We start from the raw sequence: 11,702 nt of genomic DNA, 5'->3' as shown, positions 1-11,702 counted from the left end.
GTAGTTTTTAATTATCTATTATATATTCTATTATATATTACTAATTTTACAACCAAAATTTACTATATGTTACTCTTTTATTACAATTGAAATTAAATTTTTTCCTCCAAAATTAAAAAGTTCTTTTCTCTCCTCTCTCTCTTTCTCTATCTATCTCATTTCTTCACCCACTCTATCTCTCTTATTCTTATACACACATACATTATCTCTTTTATATATCATTATCAATGACTAGTTATAACTTTTTGACAATTAAAATGTGCGCAACATAATATTCTCTAATTATAATTAAAATTAAATTAAAACTAAATTAAAATTGAAATATAACTATATTATATATTGCTAATTTTACAACCAAAATATATCACATGTCACTTTTTTATTACAATTGAAATCAAATCTTTTCCTTCAAAATTAAAGAGCTCTCTCTTTCTCCCTACTAATTTTACAACCAGTGCCATATATCATTCTCTCATTACAATTGAAATCAAATCTTTCCCTCCAAAATTAAAGAAAATATAAAAATAATTGTTAACAAAAATTTTGGTAAAATCACAATTTAATAATTAAAAAATTATTGAAGGGTAGGTATCTTAGAAAAAAATAATTTAGTTATTAATTTTTTTGAAAATATTTTGGTAAAAATATAATTTAATCAATAAAAAATAATTTATAAAAGGTATTTTGGTAAGTAAAATTTAATGATAAAAAAATAAAATTTTTGTTAATAGGTATTTTTTCAAAAAATAATTTATTTTTTCTTAAAAAATGGATAAAGTTAAGATTAGTTAACACCAAAAATTTAAAATGGATTAAAGAAGAGGTTTTTTAAAAGTTAGAAGGGAGGAGAATGTATATTTATAAAATAGAGGGAAAGGGAGTATTATTTTAGCATCTCTTAAGGAAAAGGAGTGAAATTTTCTCTAATTTAATTGATAGGAACTTTTTTTTCATATAATTTTTTTGTAAAAATAATTTGATTGTATAGATTTTTTAATTTTTTGTTATAGTGTATAATGTCAAAACAAAGTGGATATAGTTTTTAAAGATGTGGAAAAACACTGGTTAAAAATAAATTCTATCCTGAATTCCTGATGCCACAAACTAATTGGATGGAGCAACTAATAATTTCTCTGTGGCGAAGGAAGCGAAAATAAAAATTCGGTTGAATTAGTAAAAGTTGAAGACCAATAATGGACAAGAGAAACAACATATTCACAATCACAGTTTCATCACAAAAGAAACTAGATCAAATTCATTTCTCATCAAAATCTCATTTGAATTTGATTTCCACATTGATTTCGTACTAACCAATTTCCGCTGCTCAAAAAATAAAATACAAAAAAAGCCACCACTCCGCCTAACATAACTGTAATATCGATCGTCCTCTCTATCTTGATCGGCGATGGACACCACCTCCGACGGAGACACGTCCGCGTCGAACAGAGAGAAGGCTAAGGAGAAGGAACGGGTGAGCAGGACGTCGCTGATTCACTGGCATTCGCACTTCGCACCATAACGACGCCGCGGCGGTTCGGAAGCTTCTAGAAGAGGATCCCTCCCTCGTGCATGCACGTGACTATGACAACCGAACGCCCCTCCACGTGGCCTCCCTCCACGGCTGGGCCGACGTTGCCAGCTGCCTCATAGAGTTTGGTGCTGACGTCAACGCCCAAGACCGATGGAGAAACACGGTATTACTCTCTCTATCTCTTTCTCGCGATACTCTGTCTTGTTGAAATTTGGTGTTAATTTTGTGAGGTTTATTTTATGTAAGATCAGAATATTCATAAATTTGTGGTGTTATTTTGGATTGAAAGCCCCTGGCTGATGCGGAAGGAGCAAAGAGGAATTCAGTGATTGTGCTTTTGAAGTTACGTGGAGGATTGTCTTACGTAAGTTGCATTTCCTACTTCTGCATTCATCTTTTGGTTTGGAAACCCAAAAAAAAAAGGAGGATTAAAGGAACACGATAGTTCCATGTGAAATTTGTGTAGATAGGTTTTCATGGCAATGTGCGCCATTTGTTTTGATTGCTGCTATTTTGGTTGATTATGTGAGTTTTTTAAGGGTATTTAACTAGGGATGAGGATGGGAGTCGAAAACGGAATTCCAGATTAATGAGACTCTTGAAGAGATGGCAAAATTCGGGAATTTCTGCGGGGATTATTCCGATTAGAGATCTGACAGTGAAAAATTTTTTTAAGCGAGAATCTCTGTTTTGTTCCCGCTAATCTCTGAAATTTATAAATTTATTTAATTGTCTTTTATAGTTGCATAAACCTTCTTTAATTCATAGATTCCTAGCGTCGTTCATACTCCATCCAATCTCTTTACAGCCACCTCCTCGCCACTCTCCCGTCTCACCGCATTATCACCCCTCATTGTTCCATCACTCTTCCCGCGTCGTTTTTTATATTCGTGGTATTCCTTTCCACAACTCTATCATTGTGTCCATTCTCTTCTCTGCTGCTGTGTCCCCCACCTCGTCTACTGCTCTGTGTTCTAACTCGTCGCGACGTCTCTTACTGCATCATTTCAAAAGAAGTTACCATCTTGTCATTTATACCTTTTGTGTAAAATCTTGCTATTTTGTGTAAGATGAATACTTTCAGCTCTATTCCTATAGAAATTAATAATTAGTAAGAACTATCAGAGAGAAGGAAAATGGGATCCTCGTAGAAAATAGAGTCATGTGAGGAATGGAGATGGAAAGCAATATTTTTTCATGGCGAAAAATCAGGACAAAAAATCGGGACGGGACGAGGAGCAAATCTAGGGATGGGAATGGGGAGCAGAGAGACATCCCTCACTCGTACTCTATTCCATTGACATCCCTAGACTCTCATGATTCGTGAATCATGATATGCATGAGTCAGTTACTCCCTCCATTTCAAAATAACGGTCGTTTTTACTTTTTTATTCTTTAAAAGATTACGTAACTGTAATTATTTTAAAAATAATTATCACTTTTACTTTTTTTATTTTTTAAAAATTAATGTAACTACAATTATTTGTAGAGACTTATTGTACATACAAATATTTTTGACATACAAAGCTATACAAGTTAGCCTAAATCTAACAAAAACAATCTTCAATTTAGAGAGCGTGTAAACACGCGCTTTCTCAACTTTGAATAATGCGAAATAAGAAACGGTTCTTCTTCAACATTTGTATTTCACGTTCCTCCTCCTCCTCCTCCTTCTCCTTCTTCTTCTTCTTCTCCTTCTTCTTTGTATTCCTCCTCCTTTTTCTTCGCATACTTTTTTCTTCTTTTTCGCATATTTCATTCTCATTGTGGTTCTTTTTATTGTTGTTATTGTTGTTACATTTTTTGCCTCCTCCTCTTTCTATTGATTTTGCAACATTATGTATTTTTTTTTCTTTGTTTGATTTTTTCTCCCAAAAAGAATTATAAGAAAACGAAATAAGAAGATGAGAAAGAAGTAGTAGATGAGGAGGAGGAAGAGGAAGAGTTTTGAATTATGCAGAACTTATCAGAATAAAAATACACCCAAAAATCTAAAAATATACCCAAATATCTTCGTGTTACACCCAAATATCTTAGTATTACACCCAAATTTGCTGCAAATACAAAAAAATATTTCTCTAATGCTGCATTTTTTTCTTCTTCTTTTTTTCTTATTTCTTTCTTTCTTTTAGTTAAATGAATGTAAGTTCATCGTCTTCCAAATAATTTTGCAGCATTTATGTTTTTCTTCTTCTTTTTGTTTGATTTTTTGGTTTTTATTCTTTTTAAGAGAGTAAAACAAGAAGAAACTTGAGAAGGTAAAACAAAAAGGAAAAGATGAACAAGAAAAAAAAAGAAGAAGATAATGATGATGATGAAAAAAAAAAGAAGTAGGAGAAGATGAGGAGGTAGAGAAAAAATTTTGAATTATGCAGAATTTTTCAAAATAAAAATACATCCAAAATTCTTAAAATACACCAAAATATCTTCGTGTTCTCCCAAATATATTCGTGTTACACCCAAATTTGCTGCAAATACAGAAAAATGTTTCCTCTAATGCTGCATTTTTTCTTTTTTTTTCTTATTTCTTTTTTTTTTGTTAAATGAATGTAAGTTCATCCTCTTCCATGTAATTTTGGAGCATTATGCGTTTCTTCTTCTTTTTTATTTGATTCTTTTTGTTTTGATTCTTGTTAAGAAAGTAAAATAAGAAGAAATTTGAAAAGGTAAAACAAAAAGAAAAAGATGAATAAGAAGAGAAGAAGAAGATGGTGATGATGATGAAAAAAAAAAAGAAGAAGAAGTAGGAGATGAAGAGGAGGAAGAGGAAGAATTTTGAATTATGCAGAACTTATCTGAATAAAAATATACCCAAAATTCTTAAAATACATCCAAATATCTTCGTGTTACACCCAAATTTGCTGCAAATACAGAAAAATGTTTCCTCTAATGCTACATTTTTTTCTTCTGAATTTAACCACACCTCAGTCACTTGATTGAATTCAAAACAATAATCAATTTCATTTTGGTTCAATTGACAATCTGAACCTGAATTACTCTTTATCTTCAACAACGAGATAACTGATGATGGAGGAGAAAGAGAAAAGTAACGAAAAAGAAAAATAACGAAGAAGAAGAAGAAGAAGTAACAAGAAAAAGAAGAAGAACGTGCAGTAATGGCACGGAATGCGTGAATAAAAATGCGTGTGAATATAAATGACTTGTAAATACTTGTATGGAAAAAACGCTTGTAAGTGGAAAATAATTTTTTTTTATTAAAGGGAGAGAATAGGTCTTTTTATTTATTCGTTTTAAAATGTGTTGGTAATGTAACAAAAATAAAAGTGCACTTATAATTGTAACGAATTGGAAAAATTCGGTACTCTTCTTTAGAGTTGCATTTTCCAGAGTTTTATTGACATGAAACCCTCATGTATTTATGGGGGTATGAGTTAGTATTAATTAGATTTGTGCTCTTATCCGGTCTATTTTAAAGATTCGAATTTCAATATCAAATTAATTTAAAATAAATTCAGATCAATCTAATTTATAATCAGTGTATCTAATTGTGTAAAATCTCTATGACAAGTTAATAAAATCTTAGCTGTGAATATTAAATTTAATAAATATTATATAGCACTTATACTACAAATTCTTTTAAAACAAAAATGATTTTCATATTTGTGAAAATATGTGGTTATTAACGTCTGCTAGTTCCTTTTAAACTTCCTGTGCTTCTAGGATCATTGTATAAAATCTGTTGTGGAATGTAATTCTTGAATAATCGCTCTGATCAGTATTTACTTTAATGCTTTCCCTGATATTTGACACACTATACTTTCTGGAATAGTAATGTTTCCCGTTGAAGTTTGCAGTCAGTTTTAAGATCTTGCTCTTTTGTAATAATTAACCATCATACATGCTTACCCAAGATTGCTTTACAAAGGATCCTTAAATTCTGATGGATGCCTACTGTTGGGGATGTCAGAGTATTATCTTTGATGATACAGGGCCAAAATGGAAGTCATTTAGAACATAGGCCTGTTCCACCCCCATTGCCTAACAAGTGTGATTGGGAAGTTGACCCTACAGAGCTGGACTTCTCGAATTCAATTTGTATTGGAAAGGTATTCTGTTTCCTTCATGTCGTATCATGATCCTACCAACAAATTAGTAATTCTCACTGTGTTGTGACTTGTGACAGCTATTTGTTGTGGTAGGATTGTGAGTCTGGAATTGTTACTAAAAAATTTTGAGCTTGTATTTCTTTCATAGGGGACCTGTATTTCTTTTATAATTAAGCTTGTGGTAGGGTTGTGCGTCCGGAATTGCTACTCATAAATCAACTCTATCATGACGCACGTCATGAATTTTATATTTTATTGGTAAGGTCTGGCATAACCAACCTTCGTGGTGAAAATATGATTTATTTATTTCACTTTAACTTCTATCAGTCTTGGTTTTTCATGTTGGATGATTATCAAAAGGAATCTGTCCATTTAAAACATTGGATAAAGTTGACTCTTTTTTTTTTCTTTTTTAATAAAAGATAGACAAATTTGTTTACATTAGCTTACTCTACTTTCAGTACAATGTTTCTTTGTTCCTACTTTTCTATTTTTTCTTTTTCTGCTTCTATAATTTCACTAATACTCTGCATTTATACCAATGATGAGATGTAAACTTATTAAGGATGTATCTTTATTGAAGGGATCTTTTGGTGAGATTTTAAGAGCTCATTGGCGTGGAACACCTGTTGCTGTCAAACGCATTCTTCCAGCTCTTTCAGATGATAGACTGGTGATGTAAGATTGTAATTTCTACGGTTTGTTAGTTTGGTGGCCTCTGCATTCTAATGAATGATAAGAATACTGGGACAATCACAGCACCTAATTAGTTTTTTTTTTTAAAAGTTCATAGCCTTATAAACTCGATACTCCCAATCCGGAACTTAAGTCTGGTACCTTACAATTGGATTGTATCAAATTGTTTCTTTTATGTTTAGACAAATACAATTTGACCCTGGCCAATTGACAATAATTTCAAGTCATTACTTTATCTAGCCCATATGATGATTTTTTATTCTTGTTGAACCTACTTCACCTGGGGAGAAAAATGAATTGTTCTAAAGCATGTATACTTTTATCTGTTTATCAATAAAAATCAAAGGCAAAGTGTGGTATAGAGGGGAGTTAGAAATGGACCTCAAATTAATTGAGCTTGTATTTCTTTTATAATAAATTATACTTTTCTGTCCAAGGTTTCTCTGCTGTGTCATGTGTCAGTCGGTTACTTATCCTCTGTTCTCTATTGTTAACTTTTTATGCAGTCAGGACTTCAGGCATGAGGTTAATTTGCTAGTGAAACTTCGCCACCCTAATGTTGTTCAATTCCTTGGAGCTGTTACTGATAGGAAGCCTCTAATGTTGATTACTGAGTATCTAAGAGGGGTATGTGATTGTTGATAATACTGCTTCACCACTCGACACCTAGTTTCTGACGTATTGAGCATTTGCAGTCTCAAGTTTTGAGGTTAAACTTTACTACTGCTAGTTCGTGCCATTTGTAGGGTGATCTTCATAGGTACCTCAAGGTTAAAAGTTCACTTAGTACTTCAACAGCGATCAACTTTGCCATGGATATTGCCAGGTATGATATCATACCTGAATTTTCCTACACTTGTTATTTTTATTATTTTGTTTCTGATAGATAATAGAAGAACAAGAATACAGCAAAACAAAGGAATTACTATTAGGACCCATAAGGTAGCTAGGAATTACTAACCATAAAGCAAAGGTAGAAAGTATTACTTAGGTGTGAGTGATCATTTGCAATAGATTATTAGAGAGTAGAGGAGCTCTAAGGCTATGACACTTCTTATTAGTATAATCCTTCTATGCTTCTCAGAGATTCGCCATTGACACTACAACAATAATACAATTACTTTCACTTATCCATTCCACCAAAGTTGTCAGGAAAGAAATGTTGAAAACTGTGGCAATTTGCTCTTCAAATCTTTCAAAGGACCTTACACTTGGATGAATGAAAGAAGATCCTGAGCCTGTAACGTGCTTCTCAAAAACATTCCGAAAGCCACTTTTGAAGCTGCCAAGAAATCTCAAGAAAAATCTAAGTGCAGATGTGGATTAAGACTGCAAATATTTACCCTCCTCATACCCATCGAGAGTATCGTGCACAAGTCACCCTTTTTTCTTGGACAATATTTTGTATATCCCATAGATTTGTAATGTGTATCCACTTTGACATAAGCAAAATGAAAAAATCAATTAAAATAACATGTTGAGTTTGTGACAACAGTAATTTTAATCTCGTGTCTTCTATTTTCGTTCATTTTGAAATTAACCATTGTTGTAACCTTTATTTCGTGAATGTTGTTTGTAGAGGGATGGCCTATCTTCACAGTGAACCAAATGTTATAATTCATCGAGATCTCAAGCCAAGGTAACATGGTGATTTCTATCTTATATATTGAAGACTATATTATCTTAAATGGCTGACATGCCACATACTATGTTTAATGTCATCCAGATTTATGTTGCTGGAATTTATATCTATATTCATTACATGTTGAATTTTTACCTCCCCCTAAAATTTCAGGAATGTTCTTTTGGTCAATTCTTGTGCCGACTATTTAAAAGTAGGAGATTTTGGACTTAGCAAGCTTATTAAAGTCAAAAGTTCTCATGATGTGTACAAGATGACTGGTGAAACTGGAAGTTGTGAGTATTCTTAGTTTTCTTAAATTAGAGAAAGTATAGGAAACCAACTTTTTAATTAGCCAACATTAGTTAACATTAGAGTTTACATTTATAATTTAGAATTTAGGGTTAAGGGTTTATGATTTAAGGTTTAGATTTAAGATAAAAAAAGTAATTTTAAAAAAGTTGGCTGATGTTGGCTGAAAAAAGGTCAGTTATAACAAGCATTACTCTTTAAATTAATAAGGGAAAAATGCATAGACACATTCTGCACTTTATCTTGCTTTACATCTCATGCAATCAGGTCTTTAAACTTCCTAAAATGTGCAAAGTACAACCTTCCATGTACTAATTAGCTAAAGTATCAATAAATATGACAGTCTCTAACTTTTTCCATACATCAACAACAACAAAGCCTTATCTCCCTAAGTGGGGTCGGCTACATGGATCAAACGGCGTCATTGCACCCTATCATATATCAAGTCTATAGTGAGACTGTTGACACATAAATCTCCTTTGACCATTTCATGTATGGCCTTTTTAAGTCTTTTACTGAAGGTAAGTTAGCCCTTTTTTTTAACTAAATATAAGTATAGTTTATGGTAGAATATATGGCACTAGCTGACTGATCCATGTACCCGATCAAATCTAGTAGGATAAGTTCAGTTAGTTGTTGTTTTTAATTTCTGACATCACATGCAAATCCTAGAAATACCCTCTCCTCTTGCAAGGGGTAAGGTTGCATAATTGCATTTGTCTACCCTACCTTTGTATTATGAATTTTGGTTTTGATCGCTATAGATTTTTTTTTAATCATTTTTTTTATTTTTTTTTTCTCAATTCAAACATTTCATACAATATCTGGTTTAGCCCCGATAGAAATTTCACTTTGATTGAGGTCCAAACATTTCTAACATTAATTGGTTTTAGTTCTTGAGTAAGTATGATTATTTGATTTCAGGAAGCCAGTTTTTATGGACCTAAATCTAATTATCATAAGTTTTTATGAACTTAAAGAAAATATATTGCTTTGGTATAAGGAATTAAGGACAAAACCAACCAAAATATTTTTATGGTCGTGAACCAAACACTTTAGGAAATATGTGCACCTAAACCTGTTTGGTTAAAGGAATCGAAAGCGAAATTCCCAGTATTTTGAGGGGCCAACATTATATTCAACCAAATAGAAAATATAGAATAATATTTAGAAAAACGGTATTAGAAGCGAAGTAAAAATGTTTTCTAAAAATATTTATCATGTGCAATCAATACATAAAAGTCATATGGTGAAAGGTTTTCTTCAACTATGTATGAAGGGTCCATTTAAAAGTTGTGGAAAGTTTAGCCTTTCATCTAAAAAAGATCAGTGTCTATTTTACAGAGATAGAGTTAGGGAGTCTGTGCAGAATTTTCCAATCAAATAATAATCATTACATGCAGTGCCTAAAGTTTCTTCTTTCTGCTGTGAAAAATAAAAATAAAAATATAGATCGCTATATGGCTCCTGAAGTTTTCAAACACCGGAGATATGACAAGAAGGTTGATGTGTTCTCCTTTGCTATGATTTTGTATGAGGTAATTCTGCTTTCTTCATACTGTGGTGTGATAGAATTAGACAGTTCTAATTAAAGACATACTCTTATGTATTAGATGCTTGAAGGTGAACCACCATTTACAAATTTAGAACCTTATGAGGGAGCCAAGCATGTGGCTGAGGGACACAGGCCAATTATTCGAGCGAAAGGTTATGGTCCTGAACTACGAGAGTAAGTCATTTTAAATCTTTGTTCATCCAATTTCTCTTTTTCTTCTTTTGCAGGCTTCCTATATGCTTTTTTGATATAAATCACTCTTGATCTTGATCTTACTAGCTAAGAATCCTCTTAATAGTGTTAATATGATGTTTCGGCCCTTGATAGTCGGATTCTTAATGAGATTAAGGAAAACAGAAATTATGGTCTTGTCGCCAACTACTTTGTAGACTACTATGATAAACTTATGCTTACCCTAATCAACATGGGTTGGTTTAATAGGTAGATAATTAATCCGCTTAAGTAAGTGTGGGGTTTAAATCTTGTCTTGTGCATGCAGCAAACTCTTAATGGAATTTCGATATGTGACGGATTAATTCTTGGTTTCTCAGGCGGGAGGATATCATGGGAGACAAAAAAAAAAAAACATGATTTACCCTTGCTTGTTTGTCTAACGATAATATCCTGCATTCCTAGTGTTACTAGCTTAAATACGATCTCTCTCATATTCTGATCACTGGAAATTAAGTTATCAAATGTTAGAATCATATCTATCATGTATGCTCATGCATATTAACTATTTGACAGAGCATCTTTGGACTTGTAATAATTTGTAATCACAGAAGATGAAGTTTGACCTTGCATGCCCTCAGGTTAATAGAGCTTTGTTGGGCTGGTGACATGACTCAAAGACCTTCCTTCCTAGATATCCTTAAACGGCTTGAGAAGATCAAAGAAAAACCTTCAGAGCATCACTGGCATTTGTTCTCTTCATAAACTATGGGAACATTCAAAGGTCAAGAGACTCATGATTATTTTCAATTACGGAATAACTTCGCCACCGCCTGCAGGATTTGTGAATATAGCCAACATGGAAAACCAACAAATTCTCGAGGTTTGTATACTACTACAATGAGCAAGCAGGATATCTTGAATTGTTTATGGCTTTTTTTTAAGTTTCTGAGTTTGATTTCTCTTATAAAAATATTTGGACGGTTTCATTCAACCGGTTCTGCTAGATAGACAACAAAAAATGTAAATAATGTAAACAATGGGCTGCACTATAGGTCCACTAAATGAAAAAAACATATTATCCATCCTTATGCTCAATTACATTTTCTCCTTTCCCATTAACCTATTTTCTCCTTTCCCATCAAAGTTGCCGGCATCACCGGACTTTAACGCAGCAAAAAAAAGCATCCATGTACAATAAAATGTAACATCCATCCAATTTAAAAGAAACATTCATATATAATAAAAACGAAATATCCGTGTAGAATAAAAACTAAACGTTCATGTACAATAAAAACTAAACATCTGGGAGGCTGTGCTTTGATGGAAGGTGGAGGGCGCCCTGCGTCGTGGAAGGAGAAAAAGAAGACCGACGGCGGCGGAGGGACACGATGGAGGACGATGATGCGATGGGTGCCGCGATCGTGTCATTGATGCGACTTCTCCCTGTAGCAGCGACGTGAAGCCTGATGAACAGTAGCAGCGGCAGAAGGAAGAGGCAGTCCCCGCGGTGCAAATGGAGGACGAAGCTGAGCTGCCTGCAGCGGTGCAATGGAGGCGCGACGAGACTGGGCTGCCTACAGCGATGGGCGAGATGGAGGCGCGATGAGGTTGGGCTGCGTGTGGCATGTGGGAGCTGGAATGCCTGCGGTGTTTCGCGAGAGTCCGGCGGGGGGTTGTGGGGAGCAGGGGTGGGGTGTGGTGTGGGTGTGGGAGGAAGGGTTTGTGGTTGTTGACTGGAAAGGGAAA

At 33.6% G+C, this 11,702-nt stretch overlaps 1 pseudogene; it reads left to right on the top strand.

The window, feature by feature from the left end:
* Positions 1,077-11,051, top strand: LOC107643674 (annotated as a pseudogene).

The sequence above is a fragment of the Arachis ipaensis genome, chromosome B05 (genome assembly GCF_000816755.2).
Source record: "Arachis ipaensis cultivar K30076 chromosome B05, Araip1.1, whole genome shotgun sequence".
Classification (NCBI taxonomy): Eukaryota; Viridiplantae; Streptophyta; class Magnoliopsida; order Fabales; family Fabaceae; genus Arachis; species Arachis ipaensis.
Note: the sequence above shows the minus strand (reverse complement) of the source record. Positions and strands in the feature narration are given on the sequence as shown.